At 43.4% G+C, this 24,736-nt stretch overlaps 1 long non-coding RNA gene across 2 annotated transcripts; it reads left to right on the plus strand.

Moving 5' to 3' along the window:
- The first annotated feature begins 10,415 nt into the window (after positions 1-10,415).
- On the plus strand, positions 10,416-22,538 carry LOC132209381 (uncharacterized). Of its 2 annotated transcripts, XR_009445469.1 has the most exons (4): positions 10,416-10,497; positions 10,633-10,676; positions 11,451-11,592; positions 15,500-22,538. It is a non-coding gene; the product is annotated as an uncharacterized LOC132209381 (long non-coding RNA). The 2 variants fall into 2 exon arrangements; XR_009445470.1 differs by having other exon boundaries at positions 11,451-22,538.
- Positions 22,539-24,736: the final 2,198 nt, after the last annotated feature.

The following is a 24,736-nucleotide window of genomic DNA, read 5'->3' on the forward strand; positions in this document are numbered from 1 at the left end:
TAAATTTACTGTCATCATTTGCTCTCTTAGCTTTACACATTTGTTTTCCTGCTAAAATGGTGGCCTCTTTCCTCATGTTCATGTTTGCATGATTTCTGTTAGAGATGATCAAGATTTAGGGGACAGCAAATTGATTAGCAATAAAAGCCAAAATGTGATTTTCGTTCCTCACAATTTGCAGCACCATACATTAGAGACTCTCATTTGAGGTCTGACTATGGAGTGAGCAACATGTAGCAAAATTGTCTTACAGCCAAAATCCCCATTTACAATCCAGGACTATGTCATGGTGTATGTTGATGGGAAAAGGAAATAGCCTTCCTCCCCTGGCTAGTCAACTCATCACAAACTGTTTGATTAACAAATGAATTCAAGGACTGGATAACTCGTCCATGTATTGCTATTCACTAATCTAGATCAAATTCCATTTACCACTGATCAGCCGGTCTGTAAACTAAGGCTATCCATCTCATTATTTACCATCTATTACTTTTGCATCATCTGAACTAACTGATCAACCTTCATACATTCAAATCTAAGGCATTTACCTAAAACAAAAATAAGGGCCCAACATTGGCCACTCTGCCACACCAATGTGCACAGATTTGCGGTTAGAAACAAAACAAAACCCACCTCTCTGCTTCCTGAACCTCAGCCAATTGTGGATCCAATTTGCCAAATTTCAATGGATTCTATGCGCACTTAGCTTTGCTTTCAGTCTCCCAAAAGTCTTGCTGATGTCAAAGAGATTAAATAAAAGTATTGGGAACAAAAACAAAGTTGCTGGAAAAGCTCAGCACTTCTGGCAGCAACCGCGAAGGAGAAAACAGAGTTAACGTTTTGAGTCCGGTGGCCCTTCAGAAGGGTCCCTTTGTGGTTAGTGGGGAATTAAGAACCTTGCAAGCACCCTGCTATTTCATCCTAACATCACAGGAGACATTTCACTTGACCTTGGATACTGATCTGCATTTAAACCTTCCAGACTACTTAGTACTTCCTTTCTCTCTCTGTGATAGTTTCTTTACATTCTATCACAAACCTTCTCCCTGATTCATCTATTTCACTAGTGAGCACTGACACAAAGTATTCATTTCGACCCAGGCCAACACTCTCTAGTTCTACGCACAGATACCTCTGTGGTCCTTAATGGGCCTTACACATTCCCCCTTATCCTTTAACCATATGTCTACCTGTAAATCAACAGAGCATTTTGCTTCATTTCACTTGGCAGTATCAATTCATATTTCCCTTAGCGCTCTCCTTATCTCTCCATTTATGTTCCCTCTTGCACATGTACCTGAAAGTATCTGCTTCCTGTGCACTATGGCCAAATCATATCTTATTAAAATCAACCAAGTTAGAACTTTGATTACAGGTCCATCCTTGTCCTTTTCCATAACAATCCCAAATCTTTTCAAAAGAGTTCTGATAACTGCCTGCAAAATTCTCCCCGCTAATACTTCAAGCACTTGTCCGCGTTGGTTGTCTGACGTTAGGTCCCCTCTTTCCTCATTGGGGGGTTCTACATCCTGGCTTCAAAAACTCGATCCGAAACTTGAGCTCTGATTTCTCTCCAAGATGCTGCCAGATCTGCAGAATGTTGTCAACAATTTCTTTTTTGTTTCTGATTTACAGCATCCCAGTTCTTTCCGTGTTTATTTTATACATCTCAATAGTTCCGGAAGTGTTATGAACATTTGTAGCTCGACTAGGCTGCCAGGCAGTGAGTTTCAGTTTCCCCCCATTATCTGAGTGAAAAAAATCCGCTCAACTCATCAAAACTTCCCGCCGCTTACCATCAATCCATGTCGCCCGATACTGATTCCACCACTAAGCAGAAAGATTTGTTCTTGTTTTCTCTATTTCCCTCATAAATTTATACATGTCAGTCATGTCCCCCACTTAGTCGACAACAAAACGGAAGTTGCTGGAAAAGTTCAGCAGGTCTGGCAGCATCTGGGAAGAAGAGATAGCGTTTCGGGTCCGATGACCCTTCCTCGGTCTGTTCTGCTGGAAAGAAACTAACCCCAGTCTGTGAGGGCTGTATGGTCCCTGCTGACAACATTAGAATCTGTCCTGCTGGGCAGAATGATCTGTCATTACCTGAAAAACTAAACCGTCTTCTGTGAACCGAAACCAGCGCCGAGATTGACCACAGCCCCGCATCCGCCAGAACTCACTGAGCCAGCAGCGTGTAACTGGGGATTGGGAGAAAGGGGATGAGAGAGCGTTGGCGATATGATCTAACACACAGTGAGCTACAGTTCACCTACATTACCGGGAAACCGACAGAGTTCTAAACACTCACCAACTCGACTGCAGGGAAACATTCACCAAGAAAAGGCGGAGCAGAGGCTGTTTCTGGACTGAAAAACACCCCCTACCTGTCAATCACAAATTTAGTCCCGCCCACTTCACAGAATTTGCAGTTTCCGGAAACTGAACTCAGACCTGCCCAAAAGCGGGGCGGTCCAAGGCGAGTACCACAGGGAGCCTCGCTGTGCTGTCCCCATTCTCTGACCCAGTTACGTGTCTTTATCCCGCGATTCCCAATCCAGTGTCTCCCACTTTTCGCTGTTGACCCTGTATCCCGGGATAACCAACAAATTCCCTCCCCATTCCCCTGGTTATCTTGTAGTGTGTGTGTCAGACTGTGTCCCGCCTTGCTGAGTGTCTCTTGCATTTCACTGTTAGTCTTTCAGCTTCGAACCATCAGCAGTGTTTTTTCGTTCTATAATCCTATCACACGGATTAAACATTATTAACAATTCAATTCATTGCTCCATATGTGTTTTATAGCTTCCTTGAAATTGTGTTCAATTTTCGAGGGATTTTTCAGTTGGGGGAGGATTTAAATGTAATTGCAATGTAACCTGTTCCTCCGATTCGATCACGGCTGCTGGCACTGATGAAATCCTCACAAAACATCAATGGAAGGACTGCATCCACTGTACATCTGCCAATGTGGTATACTGCATCCACTGTACCCGGTGTGGCTACCTCTACATTGGGGAAACCAAGCGGAGGCTTGGGGACCGCTTTGCAGAATACCTCCGCTCAGTTCGCAACAAACAACTGCACCTCCCAGTCGCAAACCATTTCCACTCCCCCTCCCATTCTTTAGATGACATGTCCATCATGGGCCTCCTGCAGTGCCACAATGATGCCACCTGAAGATTGCAGGAACAGCAACTCATATTCCGCCTGGGAACCCTAATGGTATCAATGTGGACTTCACCAGTTTCAAAATCTCCCCTTCCCCCACCGCATCCCTAAACCAGCCCAGTTCGTCCCCTCCCCCCACTGCACCACACAACCAGCCCAGCTCTTCCCCTCCACCCACTGCATCCCAAAACCAGTCCAACCTGTCTCTGCCTCCCTAACCTGTTCTTCCTCTCACCCATCCCTTCCTCCCACCCCAAGCCGCACCCCTTTCTACCTACTAACCTCATCCCACCTCCTTGACCTGTCCGTCTTCCCTGGACTGACCTATCCCCTCCCCACCTCCCCACCTATACTCTCCTCTCCACCTATCTTCTTTTCTTTCCATCTTTGGTCCGCCTCCCCCTCTCTCCCTATTTATTCCAGAACCCTCACCCCATCCCCCTCTCTGATGAAGGGTCTAGGCCCGAAACATCAGCTTTTGTGCTCCTGAGATGCTGCTTGGCCTGCTGTGTTCATCCAGCCTCACATTTTATTATCAATGGAAGGAAGGTGCGTGGAAGGTGGAAGACAGAAGGAGAACAGATATCATGTGGTCAGTTTAGTTATAGATTTCAATGTTCCTCCAGGCTGTAAAGTGACAAAGTGGCGAAAAAGAAAACAAAAAGAAAACAGAAAGAGATATGCAACCAGACAGCAGATGAGATAAAAAAAATTATTCAAAATATTAGGGGGTTGATACCCTGCTGATGGAGATAGATCATTTTCTGCCTTGTATGTCTGGGCATTATTATCAACATCTGATTAAAATAAGAACTGGAGCAGAACAACAATTGTAATACACAGAAATAAAGTCAATTTGACAAGCGAGTCACTAACCCTCCAACTCTGGCAACATCCTTGTCAATCCTCAGCCCTTTCACTACATCCTTCCTATAGCAGTGAGACCAGAACTGCACACCATTCAGTCATGACAGAATGGCACAATTCTGTTCGGATGCATTATGGTCTTGTGATCTGAACACTCAGCAAAACCAGCACAGTTTGAATTGGCATATTAAAATGGGAAATGGCATAGCAGCAAAGTAGTAGACTAATGGTCACTGTTTCAGGTCAATCTCTTCAGAATGAACATTTCCCATTCTGTCGAACATCCTCCCCACTCATCCACAATCACAGCCTGCCTGGACTGGCAATAAGCATTATCTTCTTTTGTGATTACACTTTTCAGGCAGGAGCAGACTTGGCAGCAGAGCTGGGCTGTGAAGCAACAATCAACTTTATTGAGATAGAGTCAGTAGAAGGTGATCTGCTGTCAGGCAAACTGCAGTGATAAATGCAGACAACAACTTACACTCAAACAGTTGTACTGTTCCTGTCAGTGGCTAAACAACAGTGTTAAAAGGACTTCTGATAGTTTTTGCAGCCTTGATCTTCAAAGTGTCTGTCTTGGGCCTTCATTTTCTGACTCTGGTTGGTCTCCACTGCACAGACACAGATCTATTTTATCCTTGTTCTTATCTGATTAACTCCCCACTGTGCCCAGTCACAGTTCATATAAGCAACACTGACCTTAGTCAACCTCGTGATCTTCTGCATATTTATGCCTGTGCTGTTTTCCTCTTAACTCAGGGCTGCTACATCTATAATCCTTTATTTCACCAGCACTTCTGTACTCACTGACAAAAGAACTGCAAGAGCTTTCTTTAACTGTTACCTACACAAAACAGTTTCAAATCTGACAAAGTCTCAGCATGTCTAACTTGGCATCTTTTTGAACTTTTACTTTTTATGTTTTGTTTATCTACTGTACTGCATGTCCATGAAGACCTCACCAACCTTTGCAGATGCACCATAGAAAGCATCCTATCTGGGTGCATAATGGCCTGGTGCAACGACTGCTCAGCCCAAGGCCATAAGAAACTGCAGAAAGTTGTGTGCACAGCACGAATCATCACAGAAGCCAAACTCTTATCCAGAGAATACAAGGTGTAGAGCTGGATGAACACAGCAGGCCAAGCAGCATCATACGAGCAGGAAAGCTGACATTTCGGGTCTAGACCCTTCTTCAGAAATGGGGGAGGGAAAGGGCGTTCTGAAATAAATAGGGAGAGAGGGGGAGGCGGATTGAAGATGGATAGAGGAGATGATAGGTGGAGAGGAGACAGGTCAAAGAGGTGGGGATGGAGCCTGTAAAGGTGAGTATAGGTGGGGAGATAGGGAGGAGATAAGTCAGTCCAGGGAGGATGGACAGGGCAAGGGGGCAGGATGAGGTTAGTATGGAGGAGATGGGGGTGGGGCTTGAGGTGGGAGGAGGGGATAGGTGGGAAGAAGGACAGGTTAGGGAGGCAGGGACGAGCTGGGCTGGTTTTGGGATGCAGTGGAGGGTGGGGAGATTTTGAAGCTGGTGAAGTCCACATTGATACGTTTTGGGCTGCAGGGTTCCCAAGCGGAATATGAGTTGCTGCTCCTGCAACCTTCGGGTGGCATCGTTGTGGCACTGCGGGAGGCCCAGGATGGACATGTCGTCTGAGGAATGGGAGGGGGAGTTAAAATGGTTTGCAACTGGAAGGTGCAGTTGTAAAGTGCGAACCAAGCGTAAGTGTTCTGCAAAACAGTCCCTAAGCCTCCGCTTGGTTTCCCCAATGTAGAGGAGGCCACAACGGCAACAGCCTCCTATCCATGGACTTCATTTACACTTCTCTTTGCCGCAGAAAGGCTGCCAACATCATCAATGACCCGTCCCATCTCGGTAATGCTCTCATCCAACTTCTTCCATTCGGCAGAAGATTGAACACACCCATCAAGGGGTTCAAGAACAGCTTCTTCTCTGCCATTATTCGACTGATGAATGGACTCTGTAACTCCAAATAGTGTTGATCTTGCTTTGCACACCTCCTATGCAGGCATAACCTTGCATGCCTTGCTCTGTCTATGCACACTTTGATCTGTAAATCATTGTTTGCTATGATCTGCCTGCACCGCTCTCAAAAACACTTCACTGTACTTCGGTACACGAGACAACATAAATCAAAATCAAAACATTCTAATGGCAATCGATGTTAGCTTTTAATAATCTTCAAAGTCAGTGTTGAAACTCATCTTGTTGCTGACTTCATAAAATTGCAGGATGAAACCAGTGCAAGAGTGACCTGGCCCTCCAGATCAGAGCATGGATAAGGGTTAGAAGTGGTTCTAAAAAGGCATTTCAGGTGACTATTCAAAAAGGAAACTGAAAATTTTGTCAAGTGTCCCAAACCCCCGGCCTGTCCAAATTTGTACGGACGCACACTTACTCAATTCCAGTTTGTACTCCACATGCTGCCTATTGCTTTGACCTGGTGCTCCTGTAAGTTTCAGCAAAGGTGCAGACAGTCTTCTCAAATCTTTGCTCTCATCGCTCAGATGCTTTTGGTCTTCACTCAGAGTTTCAGGGCACCACATGGTCCTGGAAAAGAATCCCACTTCTCCTTGTGCAGGGGCAGACAGAGTTATTGTGGGGCAAAGTGTTGTGATGGGAGATAGAGGTGGTATGTTAGGTGCTCCCTTGGTTTTGCAGTGAAAATAGTGAGAAGAGGAGAGCGTTTTATGTGACATTCCTTGCTCCCTGTCTCCTCTTCTGTAGCAGCATCCCAACAATACCATGACTCTGAGGTAGAGGCGATTACTGACATTTTGCAAGCCCATCGATACAAATATTGATCAGCCTGATTAAGGCATCAGAAATCTTCTGTACCTTTGTGGTCATGACTTGTAATGGATTGAGTGCAGAGTAATGCCTTAAGCTCCATGCGACATCCGTACTCTCTAATGACAGTCTCTGAAACCTTTGCCGTCATGAAGGCCATATGTGTTTTTTGCACTCCTGCAATTCCCCTTTCCAGATATTTTTCTGACCCACCCCACTTACAACACTCCAGGGTTAGAGCTGCTGACAACCCAAACTATGGAATTTCCTCCCTGAACCTCTCTCTTATTCTTTATGATACATCGTAAAATTGATATCTTTAATCGATGTTTTGCTCATCTGTGAAGCACCTCGAACATAGAACGTAGAACAATGCAGCACAGAACAGACCTTTCGGCCCTCGATGTTGCGCCGACTTGTGAACTAATCTAAGCCCCTTGCCCTATACTACCCCATCATTATCCATATGCTTATCCAAGGACTGTTTGAATGTCCCTAATGTGGCTGAGTTAACTACACTGGCAGGCAGGGTGTTCCATGCCCTTACCACTCTCTGAGTAAAGAACCTGCCTCTGACATCTGTCTTAAATCTAACACCCCTCAATTTGTAGCTATGTCCCCTTGTACAAGCTGAAGTCATCATCCTTGGAAAAAGGCTCTCACTGTCCACCCTATTTAATCCTCTGAACATCTTGTATGTCTCTATTAAATCCCCTCTTAGCCTCCTTCTCTCCAATGAGAGAACAGACCCAAGTCCCTCAGCCTTTCTTCATAGGGCCTACGCTCCAGACCAGGCAACATCCTGGTAAATCTCCTCTGCACCTTTTCCAATGCTTCCACATTCTTCCTGTAATGGGGCGACCAGAATTGCACGCAATATTCAAAACGAGGCCACACTAGCATTTTCTACAGTTGCAGCATGACATCATGGCTCCGGAACTCAGTCCCTCTACCAATAAAACCTAACACACCGTAAGCCTTCTTAACAGCACTATCAACCTGGGTGGCAACTTTCAGGGATCTTAGTACATGGGCACCAAGATCCTTCTGCACAGCCACACTACCAAGAATCTTTCCATTGACCCGGTATTCTGCCTTCCTATTATTCTTGCCAAAGTGAATCACCTCACATTTAATCCATATTAAACTCCATTTGCCACCTTCCAGCCCAATTCTGCAGTTTATCCAAGTCTCCCTGCAACCTGCAACATTCTTCCACACTGTCCACCACTCCACTGACTTTAGTGTCATCTGCAAATTTACTAACCCATCCACCTATGCCTGCGTCCAAGTCATCTATAAAAATGACAAACAGCAGTGGTCCCAAAACAAATCCTTGAGGCACACCACTAGTAACTGGACTCCAGGCTGAATATTTTCCATCAACCACCACTCGTTGCCTTCTTACGGAACGCCAGTTTCTAATCCAAACTGCTAATTCTCCCTCAATCCCGTGTCTCTGTATTCTCTTCAATAGCCTACCATGTGGAACCTTATCAAAGGCTTTACTGAAGTCCATGTACACCACGTCAACTGCCCTTCCCTCAGCCACATGCTTGGTCACCTTCTCAAAAAACTCAATGAGTTTTGGGAGTCACAACCTGCCCTTGACGAATCCATGCTGACTATCTCCAATCAAATTGTTGCTTGCTAGATGATAATAAATCCTATCTCTTATAATCCTTCCCAAAATGTTTCCTACAACAGATGTAAGGCTCACACGTCTATAATTACCTGGGTCAGCCCCACTGCCCTTCTTGAACAAGGGCACAACATTTGCAATCCTCCAGACCTCTGGTACTGAACCTGTAGATAATGAGGACTCAAAGATCAAGGCCAAAGACTCTGCCACCTCCTATCTGGCTTCCCAGACAATCCTCGGAAAAATCCCATCTGGCCCAGGGGATTTACGAACTTCACACCTTCTAGAATTGATCACACCTCCTCCTTACTAACCTTAATCCTTTCAATTCTAGTAGCCCGTAACTCAGTCACCTCCTCTACAATATTCTCCTGTTCCTCAGTGAAAACAGATGAGAAATAAGCATTTAGCACCTCTCCAATCTCCACAGGGTCCACACACAACTTCCCACTTCTGTCTTTGACTGGCCCTATTCCTACCCGAGACATCGTCTTATTCTTCACATACCTATAGAACGCTTTAGGGTTCTCCTTTATTCTACCTGCCAATGTCTGCTCATGTCCCTTCCTTGCTCTTCTTAACTCTCTCTTTAAATCCTTACTAGCTCATCTGTAACTCTCCATCGCCTCATCTGAATCATCTTGTCTCATCGTCACATATGCCTCCCTCTTCTGCTTAACAAGAGATACAATTTCTTTTGTAAACCACAGTTCCCTTATCGCTCCCTCCCTGCCTGACAGGGACATACTTATTAAGGACAGCAATATCTGTTCCATAAACCAGCTCCACATTTCGATTGTCCCCATCCCTTGCATTTTGCTAACCCATTCTATGCCTCCTAAGTCTTGCCTAATCACATTATAATTGCCCTTCCCCCATCTATAACTCTTGCCCTGTGGCATATTCCTAACCCTTTCCATTGCTACAGTAAACATAACCAAATTATGGTCACTCTGTCCAAAGTGCTCACCTACCACTAAATCAAACACCTGGCCTGGTTCATTACCAAGTACCAGATCCAGTGTGGCCTCCCCTCTCGTCGGCCCTTCGACATACCGAGTCAGGAAACCCTCCTGCACACATTGGACAAAAACTGATGCATCCGACATACTAGAGTTATAGCATTTCCATTCAATGTTAGGGAAGTTAATAGCTGCCATAATGACCACCCTGTTCTTTTCACTCCTGCCCAGAATCATTTTGCCAATCCACTCTTCCACATCCCTGGAACTTTGCAGGGGCCTATAAAAAACTCCCAGCAGTGCGACCTCTCCTCTCCTGTTTCTGCTCTCAGCCCATACCACCTCATCAAAAGTTCTTTCAGCCACCGTTGTACTGTCCTTGGCTAACAAAGCCACACCTCACCCTCTTTTACCATCTTCCCTGACCTTAATGAAAGATCTAAACCCTGGAACTTGCAACATCCATTCCTGACCCTGCTCTATCCAAGTCTCTGAAACAGCCAAAACATCGAGGAAAATGACAGAGTAAAAGTTTCCATAAAATACAAGCTGTTTTGCCGTACATTAGGAGAATCAGGAATGGCCCTTTTTTTCCCCATCTCGGGATGAACCCTCACCATCACTCACAGAGGTAATGAACAGCAGGAAAAATCTTCACCACTGACTACCTGCACTCACCTATCACCTTCCCACCTACCTTCCCCAGCCCCCACTCTGTTTATGTTTCAGTTCCCGTCCCCTCCCCCATTTCTGAAGAAGGGTCCTGAACCATCAACTTTCCTGCTCCTCTGATGGTGCCTGGCTCGCTGTGTTCCTCCAGCTCCACACTGTGTCATCTGTGACTCCAACACCTGCAGTTATTGCTATCTCCCTGTGAGCGATGTCAGCTTTGGTTCAATCGGAGCACGGGGCGGGGCCAATGGAAGCGGCCTACCCTCCAGCCAATCAGAGCGAGTGAGATGTTTGTCTGTGTGAAAATCATGTGATCGCCTCTGTCCGCGGGCGCAATATCTCTGCGAGTGAGGGTTAGCTGCTTGCCGAAGGTACAGTACACGGGATAAAAAGGAAAGCTGCAAAAAAACGGGAGGGAAATACTTTCGGTATTGACTGAGAGGCTTTATTAGCCGTTGATGCATGTCAGAAAACAAATTTTAACATGCCGGTCCCGTGTTTTGCAGCAAACGGAAAAACTGCTACGGACCTGAGGCTGCGATAGGCAGAGGTAATTGCCACCATCTTTATTAGGGGCAGTGATCTTCGGGACTCATGCCGGATCGCCATATTTATAGGTGGCAACCTGTAGTGGAACGCAAGCGCAGCCTTTCTTGCTTGGGAGGGGAGATTAGGACAAGAGAAATGTTTGTTTTTGTTTTTGTTTTTGTTTTTCTGGACTTCTTTCCCAGACTGAGACACGGCGTGTATTTCCTGGGAAGGACCTTTGACGCTGGCGGAGTACTGGCTTCAGGCAGTATAAATTGCTGCAAGTTATACGTTAGATATTTAATGGAGGAGAAATGTCGAAAACGTGTTCAGAACTGCATGTTCAAAAACAAAGTTGCTGGAAAAGCTCAGTAGGTTTGGTAGCATCTGTGAAAGGAAAAAAAATAACGTTTCGGATCCGCTAATCCTTGCTTAGAACTTCATGTTACCTGTTGCACTCTCACTGTAGGAAGTCCTGCTTTAAATATTATGATCTATTAAAGCATATCCGTTTGCCCAGTATTCATATGATTGGGATCAAATCACTGAAAGTGCTCTGAGTCCCCTTGTGCTCCCTGGTCAAATTTATTAATGTCTGACTTCCTCAGTCTCTAATAATGGGTGTATTTTACCTCTGCATCTTTCTGTGTGGGGGAGCAGGGTGCTTTTAAGAGGAGGATTTATACATAACTAACAGAAACCAAGAGAAATGTTTGCCTTTTCCAGACAATCTTGTGTTTTCTGGATTTCTGTCCAGGCCTGACCGTTATTTGTCTCTTGTGGATTTGCTTTACAGGATATTTATTGAGAATAATTTGCAGACCAGGATCCCAATGCAAGTTCTCCATTAAGCGGAGTGATCAGGATCTGAGTATCATTGACACTTAACAGTGAAAGGAAAGAGGTTTAACCATTCTATGCGTGGGAGAATACTCCTGGTAAGTTTGTAACTTGAAAGCAGGATATTCAAATTTTTGGTTTGATCACCTCTGGGATAAGTGTTCAGTTCTATACCCTGCAGCTGAGAAAGGAGATATTGGCCTGAGAGGGGTAGATTTGTCCAAACAACACCTCGTCTCTTTGAAAGAACTGTCATATTTAGTCCCATTCGCCCACTTCATGATTTTAGTCTATACATTTTTCATTCTTGAATACCTGCAAACTTCCTTTTAAAATTCCTGATGGGCACAAATTCCAGCACCCCTCCAGGTGGAATCTTCCATTTCCTGACAACTCCATTGATCCTGAAACTGCTGAAGTCTGTGTTGATTCCTGAGGTTTATAAATTATTGCATTTAACGTGAAGATGCTGTTCCCTGAGCTTCCATTGAGCTGCATTGAAACAGTATGGGAGGCTGAGATCAGAGTGGGTGTGAGCAGACAATGAAAATGAAAAGGCTGCACTGTGAGTGCTGCTTGGCTAAATGAGAGTGCTTTGGAGTTGGGTGAAACAGAAAGTGAAACTGAAAGATTGAGTGTGATGCTCAGTCTCAGTTTGGGCAGTTCAGAAAGTCTCTCAGTCCTAATGGAAACAGCCAATTGATATTTGATATCGTAAAGAATTTTCTTACAGTTTTTAAAGTATATATTAGCTTAAATAAAGTTAGGGGCTTTAGGTTTATAATAGTAATGTTTGAAATGAAGGGGGAGGACCTAGCTTAATTAAATTCTTTTTAAGGCAGAAACTGGCTTAATCTGGAGAGAAGTCATAACAGAAGACATCACATCTGTGGTGTGCTCCTCTTGCACAATAGAACATAGGCTCTTGATGTTGTGTCGACCTGTGAAACCACACTGAAGCCCATTTAACCCACACTATTCCATTATCATCCATATGTTTATCCAAAGACCACTTAAATGCCCTTAAACTTGGCGAGTCTACTACTGTTGCAGGCAGGGCATTGCACGCCCTTATTACCCTGAGTAAAGAACCTACCTCTGACATCTGTCCGATATCTATGACCCGTCAATCTAAAGCTATATCCCCTCGTGCTAGCCAGCTCCATCTGAGGAAAAAGGATCTCAGTGCCCACCCTATCTAATCCTCATATCATCTTGTATGTCTCTATTAGGTCACCTCTGAACCTTCTTCTCTCTGACGAAAACAGCCTAAAGTCCCTCAACCTTTCCTCATAAGACCTTCCCTCGATACCAGGCAACATTCTGGTAAATCTCCTGTGCACCCTTTCCAATGCTTGCACATCCTTCGTGCAATGCGGTGACCAGAACTCCGAGTGCGGCCGCACCAGAGTTTCGTACCGCTGCAATATGACCTCATGGTTCTGAAACGCAATCCCTCTATCAATAAAAACGAACACATTGTACACCTTCTTAACAACCCTATCAACTTGTGGACACTTTCAGGGATCTATGTACATGGACACCGAGATCTCTTTGCTCATCCACACTATCAAGAATCTTACCATTAGCCCAGTACTCTGTATTCCTGTTACTCCTTCCAATGTGAATCACCTCACAGTTTTCCGCATTAAACTCTGGGACATTACCAGTGTCCCTATTGGCTATTTGTGCAGGAAGTGTGTCCATCTGCAGCTACTGGTTAACTGCTTTTCAGAGCTTGAGCTGTGGGTGCAGTCAGTATGGAGCATCCATGGTAACTGAGAAGGTTGTGGTCGCATTCTCAACAGACTGGTCACGCAGCAGGTGAAGATTACACAGACAGCAAGAGAATGGGTGACTATCAGACAAGTAAAAGGCTCAGAAAGGAAGTGCTAGAGTCATCTCCCTCAAATAGATATACTGTTTTGGGTACTGTTCGGTTGGGGGGTTGGGGGTGGGGGAGAGAGGTGGGGGATGTTGGGGTGGCCACTCGGGAAGCAGCATCAGTCAGGTTCATGGCACTCGGAGTAACTCCGCTGCATAGAAGGGGAGGGAAACGATAAATATGACTGTAGAGACAGGGGATTCAATAGTAAGGGATAGAGAGAGACATGAATCCAGGATGGTATGTTGCCTCCCTGGTGCCAGGATTAGCAATGACATGGAGCAGCTTCAGGACATTCTGGAGTGGGAGGATGAACATCCGATTGTACCAGTGACATAGGAAAACCAAGGGAGGAGGACCTGAAAGCTGAAGATAGGAAGTTAAGAGATACACTAAAATACGAGATCTCAAATATAGTATTGTCAAGCTTACACCCAGTGCCACATTGTTGTCGGGAGAAGTTTGTGTTGTGTTCAGTTGTACGAGTGACCTTTATTCAGAGCTCTGTTACCACATGTGTGGGAGAGGCCAGAGTCCACTCCAAACCTGGCTTTCACATGAGGCCTAATTCCCCTCTTAAATACAGCTCAGATTGGAAGAGTGGACAATGACATTCAGACTTTCCCTGGCTGATTGTGATATTTTTATTCCATTCGCTAGATGTTATTTACATGCAATATTGTTGTCATTGTTAGCCACACACCCCAAATCAATATACCCAATCCAGTAAGCAAACCACTTTCCTAGGATGGTGACGGCGAGTACGAGGGGGCATAGCTTTAAATTGAGGGGTGAAAGATATAGGACAGATGCCAGAGGTAGTTTCTTTACTCAGAGAGTAGTAAGGGAATGGAACGCTTTGCCTGCAACGCTAGTAGATTTGCCAACTTTAGGTACATTTAGGGTGTCATTGGATAAGCATATGGACGTACATGGAATAGTGTAGGTTAGACGGGCTTGAGATCGGTATGACAGGTCGGCAAAACATCAAGGGCCGAAGGGCCTGTACTGTGCTGTAATGTTCTATGTCCTATGTTCAAACAATCGTGGACAACACTATGTTCAGTCCTAAACCCTTCTATAATCTCCTGAGGTTAGCTCGAAAACTACTTCGTCTGTCTTTGGGACCTTACAATGCTTTGGCAGTTATATTCCTCCTCAGACATTTGCCAGCTGCACCACATTTTTTTGCCAAAAACCAAAATAGTAGCTTATCACTAAGAACTTTTCCAAATTCTCTACTAACTGTAGTGTGGATTGTTAGGAATTGTGATAAAGTCTTTTAAACTCAACTCTGATATAAAGTAACTACAATTTTGTAATACAGTTGACAAATTGTGGAAAAATCCCTCTGTCACTTCAGCTTAAAAGATCAAACAGTGTTTCTGACTTGCTGCTGCAGTTTACAACCCCAACAATTTGTATGCTGCAAATGATTTTTAAAGTGAAGTTTCATTTTCTACTCTAAGCGCTTTCCATTATTACTTTCTTGTTTTAATAAAGAGCATCTATTCAAACTCCACCGAGGGTGAAATTCAGTCACTTTAGAACTTTACCAAGCTGTTAAACAGAACTTGTTTAGATTTCACAAATAACTAAGGCACTAACCATATCTTCACTTTGGATTTTGTAATCTATCTTTGTCACTCTTCCGTTGATCTTTGGATGTAAGAATTTGTTCAAATTATCCGTATCTACATTTCAATTGTTTTATCTCTCTGCAGCCCTGACTTCTCTCTTTATAATCTTCCTTTGCCCCTTCCTATGTTGTTGGTCTTTTAGAGGTTGTGTTTACACCGTTTATTGCTTTGCCTTCCATAATGATGCAGTGAGCTGCTTTTATTGCTGACAAACATTTGCTCAAGGAATTTAGCTAACCGTTTCACGTTAATTGGTTGTTTGCATTTCTGGTTACAATTACCTAAACAGTTCAGAATGCTGTAGGATCAGACTTTTGCTTCTACTTTTCATTAAGTAACAAACTTGTGATTGTGGCTGAACCGGGCCTTTAAACACTGCCTCTTGTTAAAATGCTTATGTGTTTTGAACTGCCTGTTAACAGAAACCCAAGTAAATTCCCTAATGTTCCTTCTCAACAGGACTCTTTTATATCCCCACAGGACCTTTCGTGATCTAATCCCGTAACAGTGTGAGCTGCTACAATGCACATGCTAGTAAAAGCATAAGAGGACAGATGAGATGAGTGCATGGCTGGAGCTATAACTTAAAAAGATTTGGATTCCTGAGGCATTGAGACTGTTTGTTTGTTTCTGGGGAAGGTGGGACATGCACAAGCTTGAACAATTGTCCTGGGCAGAGCTGGGACAGATATTCTTGTTGATGCTTTTGCTAGTTCCACTGGTGAGGATTTAAACTCGTATGACAGGGGAATGGGAACCAAAGTATACCTTTAGCAGTAAAAGACTCAAATCAGCAAATGGGACGTGAAATTAGTTCATGATGTTGTCGGTGGCTGAAAGATTAAAAGAAAGAAGGATTAATCAAGATCAAATCTCTTTTCATACATCAGTCCTGTGATCCCAGGAATTGGTCTGGTGAACCTTCTTTGCGATCATTCAGTAGCCAGACCATCCTTCCTTTGGAAAGGAGAACAAAGGTGCACACTACTGCAGGTGTGGTCTCACCAAGGCCCTTATAGAAAGACATCCCTCCTCCTGTACTCGAATCCTGTCACAATGAAGGCCGAAATATCATTTGCATTCTTCACTACTTGCTGCTGCCTGTTTCCTAAAAGAGAATAGGAGAGAAACACGGAACTAAATGGGGTCAGACAGTCGGGTACAATTGTTGAACACACTGTCCCCATTGTATCGGTGCTGGCCATCAAGCACCTATTTAAGCTAGGCCCGTTTTCTGGCACTCGGTGTGTAACCTATATTATGGTGCAGTGGATGATCATCTCAACACTTCTTCAAGATTGCAATGGTTCCTGCATCTATTAACATTTCAGATGCTGCCAGATCTACTGTGTATCTCCATCTTTTTCTGTTTTTATTCCAGATTTCGGGTATTTTGCTGTGTATTCTTAGTCCTTCAGAAGCATCAGAGGGTATGGGGAGAAAACAGGAATTGGATTCATTTTCAGATGTATAAAATGCCTGCCCTTCATGTCTGTCCAAACTCTATCTCTTTTTGTAGTTTTGGGCAAACGCTGACTGTTTCCTTTCCCTGAAGGACATTAAATGAACCAGTTCAGTTTTACTGATAATCCAGCAGTGCCCCTCAGTGTTGCATCCACAATTGACCAGATTAATTTCTGAGTTTCACAATCTTTGTGTGTGTTCTTCTGGTCTCTCTCTCTCTCTCTCTCTCTCTCTCTCTCTCTCTCTCTCTCTACGTTTCTTTTTTTTCTTCAGTTTGAAATTTTGATTGCATTCAGAGAAATCAAACAAAACCACATCCAGATCTGACACTCAATCTGTTTGTCATAACCTAATTATCTCAGGATTTTGAACATTAAAGGAAGAAGCACTGTTCACACCAGGGAGAAATGCGTATTGTCTGTGTGTCGAAGAGTCTTTGAAGATTCATCTGAAATGCCCAAACACCAGCGCAGTCACACTTGGGAGAGACTGTGGAAATGTGGGGATTGTGGGAAGGGATTTATTTACCCATCCCAGCTGGAAATGCACCAACGCAGTCACACTGGGGAGAAACCGTTCATTTGCTCTGATTGTGGGCTGGGATTCACTCAGTCAAGCAACCTGCTGAAACACCGAGTTCACAGTGGGGAGAGACTGTTCACATGTTCCGAGTATGGGAAGGGATTTGCTCGCTCACTCAACCAACCTGCTGAGACACCAGCGAGTTCACTCTGGGGACAGACCATTCACTTGTTCTATGTGTGGAAAGGGATTCACTCAATCATCCCAACTGTTAACACACCAGCAAGTTCACCACAACCACATTTGAAGGATTTTGCCCTTAAATCAAGGAATGAACTTTGATCTTTGGGCTGTTTGTACTGGTGTCATTAGTCCCTGCTCAAAACTTGATCTTCTCTTGGGAAATAAGGTAGGGCAGGTGACTGAGGGGTCAGCAGGGGCGAGAATATTTTGGGGCCTATGATTGTATCTCTATTAGTTTTAAAATAATTATGGAAAAGGATAGACTTTGGTCTAAGAGTCAAAGTTTTAAATGAGACTAAGGCCAATTTTGACACTACTATGCTCCTTAAAAGCACAGTAAGACCGCCTATGTGTGGGAATGCACGAGTTGGGTGAGATACAAAAAAGTATTTTACATCAGTATTTACTGTGATCAAGGATACAAAAGCTAAAGAACTTAGAGAAATGAATGTGTATCTTGAAAAGTTCCATGTTGTGGAGGAGGTGGTGCTGGATGCCTTACAGACCATAAAGGTGGATAAATCCCCAGGACCTCTTCAGGTGTATTCTCGAACTTTGCGGGAAGCTAGGCTTGCAATTGGGCCCCTTGCTCAGATATTTGCACCATTGACAGTCATAGGTGAGCTGTTACACTGGAGGTTGGCTAATCTGGTGCCATTGTTTAAGAAAGGTGGTAACAGAAAACCAGGGAACAATAAACTTTTGGTGAGCCTGACGTCAGCTGTGGGTAAGTTGTTGGAGGGAATTCTGAGGGATAGGATTTACATATATTTGGAAAGCGTGGACTGAATGGGGAATAGTCGACATGGCTTTGTCCATAGGAAATTATGTCTTACTAACTTGATTGAGTTTTTTTGAAGAAGTTAGAAACAAGATTGATGGCAGAGCGGTGGATGTTTTCGATATTCCGCATGGTCGACTGATTAACAAGGTTAGATCACATGGAATCCAGGGAGAGCTGGCCATTTGGAAAGGCGTTTGACCTGCAGTATGCTGCAAGGATTGGTACTTAGTAGCTATAACTCGTACATTCACATCCAAATCATCTTTATAAATGACAAAATGGAGTGGACCCAGCTCTGATCCTTGCAGCACACCACTGGTCACAGGCCTCCAGTCTACAAAGCAACCCTCCACCAGCACTCCGTCTTCTACCTTCAAGTCAGATCTGTTTCCAAATGACTGGTTCTCTCTGTATTCCATGTGATCTGACCTTGCTCATCAGTCTACCATGAGGAACCTTGTCAAACGCCTTAGTGACATCCATATAGAATACATCCACCTCTTTGCGCTATTCAATCCTCTTTGTTCCTCCATCAAAAAAAAATCAAGTCAGTGAGACATGATTTCCTACACACACAGCCATGTTGATTATCCCTAATCAGTCCCTCCCTTTCCAAATATTTCAAGTACTATCCCTCAGGATTCCTAGAACGACTTTCCCACCACTAATATCAGGCTCACTGGCCTATAGTTCCCTGGCTTTTCCTTACCACCTTTCTTAAATAGTGGCACCACATTAGCCAACTTCTGGTCCCTCACCTGTGGATATCGATGACACAAATATCTCAGCAAGGGGCCCAGCAATCACTTGCCTAGCTTCCCTCCGAGTTCTCGGATACGCCTGATCAGGTCCCAGGAATTTATCCGCTTTTATGCGTTTAAAGCATCACTACCTCTGTAATATGGATAATTTTCACGATGTTGCTATTTATTTCCCCACAGTCTATATCTTCCATATCCTTTTCTGTAGTAAATACTGATGCATAATACTTGTTTTATTATATTCCCCATTTCTTGCAATTCCACACATAGGAGGCATTGCTGCTTTTTAAGGGGCCCTATCTCCCCATAGTTATCCTTTTTGTTCTTAATCTATTTGTAGAATCCCACTGGATTTTCCTTAATACTATTTGCCTAAGTTACCTCATGTTCCCTTTTTGCCCTACTAATTTCCCTCTTAAGTATACTATTGTCATTATACTCTTGTAAGCATTCACTCAATCTCTGCTGTCTATACCTGACTTGTCCTTCCTCCTTTTTCTTGACCAAAACCTTGATTTCTCTAGTCATCCAGAATTCCCTATACCTACCAGCATTGTCCTTCACCCGAACAGGAGTATACTGTCCCTGAACTCTCGTTATCTCTTTTTTTTGAAGGCTTCCCACTTTCTAACCTTTCTTTTTTACCTGCAAACATCTGCCCCAATCAACTTTTGAAAGCTCTTGTGTAATACCATTAAAATTGGCCTTCCCCCAATATAGAGCTTTAACTTTCAGATCCGGTCTACTCTTTTCCATCACTATTTTAAAACTAATAGAATTATGGTCACTGGCCCCAAAGTCCTCCCCTGCTGATACCCTAGTCACCTGTCCTGCTTTATTTGCCAAGAGCAGGTCAAGTTTTGCACCTTCTGTAGTCGGTACATCACATACTGAATCAGAACATTTTCCTGTACACTCTCAGCAAACTCCGCTCCATCCAAGCCTTTTAGACCATGGAATTCCCAGTCTGTTTGGAAAGTTAAAATCCCTTCCATCACCACCCTGTTATTCTTACAGATAACTTCTTTCAAAATTATTTGTCAGATTCCTGCTGACTATTGGGGGTGGCTATAGTATAATCCCAATAAGGTGATCATCCCTTTCTTATTTCTCAGTTTCACCCAAATAACTTCCCTGGATGTATTCTCAGATATATCCTGCCTAAGTAACGCCATAATGTTATCCTTGCTCAAAAATGCCACTTTTCCCTCCTCTCTTGCTTTGCTTCCCCCTCCCCCTTCGACTTTCTATCCTTTCTATAGGAACTATATCTTAGAACATTAAGCTGGCAGCCCTGTCCATCTTTGAGCCTTGCCTCTGTAATTGCAATGATAACCCAGTTTCATGTTTCCAATCTTGCCCTGAGTTCCTCTGCCTTAGCTGTTAGGCCTCTGGCATTGAAATAAATGGCGTTTAATTTATTAATCCTTTCGCATTAATCTCAATAACAAATACGTAACTGTAGAGTAGGTTTTGAAAATGATAACGTTTTATTGCTGTATATCAACACATTCACACTGGGTAAAGACAATCCACCCACACAGTGTGTGAAAAGGGATTCCCTAGTTCATTAGGACGGGTTTTCATAGAATTCGGAGTATTCCTACAGTATGGAAACAGGCCCTTCGGCCCAAGAATTCCACACAAAACCTCAGAGCATCCCACCCAGACACATCTCCCCGTAGCCCACCAAATGTATGCATCACTGAACACTCTGGGCAATTTAGCTTGGCGAATCCACTAACCAGCACATGGGAGGAAACCAGAGCACCGAGAGGAAACCCACGCAGCCACAGGGAGAATATGCCAACAACCACATGCTCGGTTGCCCAAGGGTGGAATCAAATCCAGGTCTCTGGCACTGTGAGGCAGCAGTGCTAACCGCTGAGCCACTGTGGTTAACCACCAATGAGTTCCCAAGAATCTGTAGGAATTTTTGTTGCTCGTATTATCTGTATCCAAGTCATGTTATCTGGGCTTGTTTCTCATGATGTTTGAAAACACCACATGTCTGGTTACCTAGTTGGGAGAAAAAATGATATAAATTTTATTAAAACTACTGTGCATTCGATCTTTATTTCAAAAGCAGACTAATTTATTTTGAAAGGGGAGATGGAGAGCCTATCTCCTCTATCCTCACCTCCAACAAGTGCGAGGAACCTGTGGTTTTTATTTTTCACTCAATGACAGTCAGTACATTTCATATGAGCAACTGGGAACCGAGTCATCCCAAAATGCTTGCAACTTAGTGTATTAATGGTACACTATTACAATAATAACCATTACAATTCTTTTCTGAACCTTTTGCAGTTTTACAACATCCGTCCTTCAGCAGGAAGAGTAGAATTACACACAGTGGTTACACCTAAACTGGAATGGGAACTGCATCCTTGTGGGGGGTGGGGGTGGGTTTCCAGTACTGTTGGGGGTCATGTAAAAAGTTTAGCAGTGGGCTGAAATCCAGAGAATGTTCAAAATAATAATGGCCAAAAAGAGAAGAAACAAGAGAGTCTGGAAGGCATTGTCATTGGGCAATTAAGATATAAGCGAGTTTGCCAAGGGTGAATGGTATTTAATGCTTGGAGTCAGATGAATAAGGCAGATGATTTGAGGATACAAATTAGTGGGGTCATAAAGCCATTGCTGTCACTTGGACATGGTTAGCAGCTCAGTATTCCAGGATACAGGGCCTTCATGCAAGGCAGTGGAGGTGTTAAAGGAGGAGGAGATATTGTTATTTTGCTTCGGGAATCTATACAGCAATAAGGACAGGTGACATTTTTGAAAACCCCTTTAAATAAATAAGGAGACAGATTTTGAGAAAGTGTAGAAGTAGCAGGATTATGGTAGCAGAGACTTTCAACTTCCTCAACATTAATGGAGTCGTCATAATGTGAAGGATTTATCAGAATTTTTAAAATACATCCAGGAGAGCATTTTTTCAGCCATTAAGTAGAAGTCCCAACAAGGAAGGGGAAGGTCCTGGACTTGACTTTAGGTTACAAAGTTGAGCAAGTGGTTGAAGTTTCAGTGGGATAGCATTTTGCAGGCAGTTATTATAACTATTCGATTCAGGATTTGTGTGGAAAAGGGCAAGGATGGGTCTAAAGTCCTAAACTGATGCTGAAGTTATGAAGAAAGTAAATGGAATTTTGGCCTTAACTGCGAGGTGTTAGTGTTTTGAGGATCGGGACATCTTGTAACAACTGTATTGGATGTTGGTGAAGCCATATTGGTTTAGCTACTCGTATTTAAGAAAGGATATGCTGGCGTTGAATGCGGTGCAAAAGAGATTCGCTAAGCTGATTCATGGGATGTAAGGGTCATCAAGAATAGCTGGAGGAAGGGAATTTGCAAAGGGAAAATACTAAATAAACAGGTGGTGCCCAGTGTTGGGCTCGTACTCACAACTCTGCACTTAAACAGCGTATGTTCCAACAACTGAGTTAACTTGGCCTTCCACAGTCAATGTTCAAATCCTGCTTTATAAGGTGACAAATGGGTTTTTCACTGACGCCGCTGCAGTCCAAGGAAGTAAAAGGTAACTGCTTTAGAAAATCCCAAGGTTCCAATGTATTCTTCTCATTCACATTGCAATCCATTTTCAGTACTTGCTCCAGGATTTAACATTCAAAATTAATTTTGTGATGTTGTTGCCCTCATCTTTAAGTGCCCTGTATAACTCCAGTCACTCGGTCGAATGGTGAAAAAGTCTGTTTCAATAAACCAATTTTTTTCAGCTACAGTCTAAGAAATGTTCCTTTATTTGCTGAATCTCACACAACATTTTCTTTCTTCTGTGTGTCAACAACTTTTGCCAATTCTCATGTTACGGACTACATTTTCAGAATCTTTTTAACCAGAGGTTTCTGGTGCAGTTGTAAGACTTCATATTAAATGGTACAAAAAACCAAACGGGCTTAAAAGATGAGAAAGGAAATACATTTTTGTATTTTTGCGTGAAGACGGTTCAGTTACTGTGTGCTTGTTTCATATAAAATGGATGATTGAAGTGTTCACAGTGCACTATTTAAATAGCAAATACCAAGACCTTGTGAGCAAGCATTTAAGACATTTGACACATTGAGGGAATTAATTTAGAAACCCAAAATGTCCAGAAAATGTGCTGGATAAATTCAGCAGGTCTGTTATTTTCGCTCTTTTCGATTCAGGATGGGTATGGAAAAGGACAGAAATGGGTCTAAAGTCCTCTGTGGGTGCTGCAAATGATTAAGAGAGAAGATCGAATTTTAGCTTTAATTGCTACATAGTTGTTACAATTTTTAACAATTATGTAGGATGTTAGTGAAGCCATTCCTGCGGAGAGAAAGAAATAGTGCAAATATCTTGAAACTAACATGATTTCACTTGTCTCATTGCCAGACCTCCTATGTTTCTTTCACACTTTCTGTTAAACAGCAAGAAGTTCTTTTCTTGAGAAGAGAAAAGCTTGAGAGGTAACCTGAGAGAAATTGGAGACTCTGCAGGGATTTGAGGCAAAAATGGTGTTGAGGTTGAGGTTGTTAGAGATTTAAGAAATGGTAATGCAGTCTCGAGGCCTCTCCTGCTCCATGACTAAAATTTGGTGCAGCGACATCATCATTGAAGACAATAAGGATGACCACGACTTGTCAGTTACTGTGGCTGAACAGTCTAAGGTGCTGAATTAAGACTCCAGTCTTTTCATTGATGTGGGTTTGAATCCCACTGTTGCGAATGTTCCTTCAGCAACTGGCATTTTCTTCTCAGCAGGATTTTGCGAGTGCAAGAAAAGAGGAGACAATACACATATGACTTGCTGCATGAAGCAAAAAAGAATATACTTGAAGTTTTATTAAAGTTATCTTTTCAAGGAGCTACACAGACATGTTTGAGTGTACAGGAGACATAGAAACAAAATGGTACAACAGGGATGAGGAAGAACAGTGCGAGAGAGGGAGGGGAAAACCTATGTTGTCTCATCCTCAGCATTCATCCAGAACAGCAATCCGTGAGAGTAACCACTGCATAGTCCTGTGGAAAGTAGGTCCCATTCTAACTTTGAGAAAAACTTATCATGCTGTATGGTACTATCACGATGCTAAATTGGATAGTCTTTTAACAGATCTGTTGATGTATCTTTTTAGCACCTGTGATGCACTTTGGGCCAATAACACTCGAAATGAGACAGCAGAGATTTGAATCACTCCAACATTACAGGAAGGTTGAATGTGGGGGACCGGTCTGTGTTAGAGTAGTTAAATCTAGAAGTAACAAAGAATGGATAGGGTTTCAGCAGCAGATGAGCTGAGATGTGGATGGAGTCAGGTGATGTTACTGAGATAGAAACAGTTAGTTTGGTGATGATGCAGGAGAAAGCTCATCTTAGTGTGAAGTATTTCATCAGAGTTGTGAACAGTCTGGTTCAGCTTCACACAGTTACTAGACAGAAGGTTGCAGTCAGTGTAGAAGCTGTCTCAGTGTTTAATTGGAGGAAATTGCTGTTCATCCTGCACTGGATTCAAACAAGTCAGGATGATGTGTGACTTGGAGGGGGTCCTCACCGTGATGGTGTTCCATAGATCTTCCACACTGGACATTCACAACAGTGAAGATTAAGGGTTTGTGACATGATGTCAAAGTCCTGATTGAGATGTGGATTTAGTCAATACCTGTATTTCACCTCTTTCTCAACATTCTTTGTCTGTCCACTCACAAAGACGCCAGAGTCTTGTATAAGTCCAGACCAGGTGGCAGCTTCTGTTCCCTGATCGACATTAGTGAATCACTGGCTTTTGTGGTCACTTTTTTTAAAATAGTGTGTCATTAATCCTACGGGGTGGCACGGTGGCTCAGTAGTTAGCACTGCAGCCTCACAGCGCCAGGGACCCGGGTTCGATTCCAGCTTCGGGCAACTGTCTGAGCGGAGTTTGCACATTCTCCCCATGGCTGTGTGGGTTTACT

Source organism: Stegostoma tigrinum, unplaced genomic scaffold (genome assembly GCF_030684315.1).
Source record: "Stegostoma tigrinum isolate sSteTig4 unplaced genomic scaffold, sSteTig4.hap1 scaffold_90, whole genome shotgun sequence".
Classification (NCBI taxonomy): domain Eukaryota; kingdom Metazoa; phylum Chordata; class Chondrichthyes; order Orectolobiformes; family Stegostomatidae; genus Stegostoma; species Stegostoma tigrinum.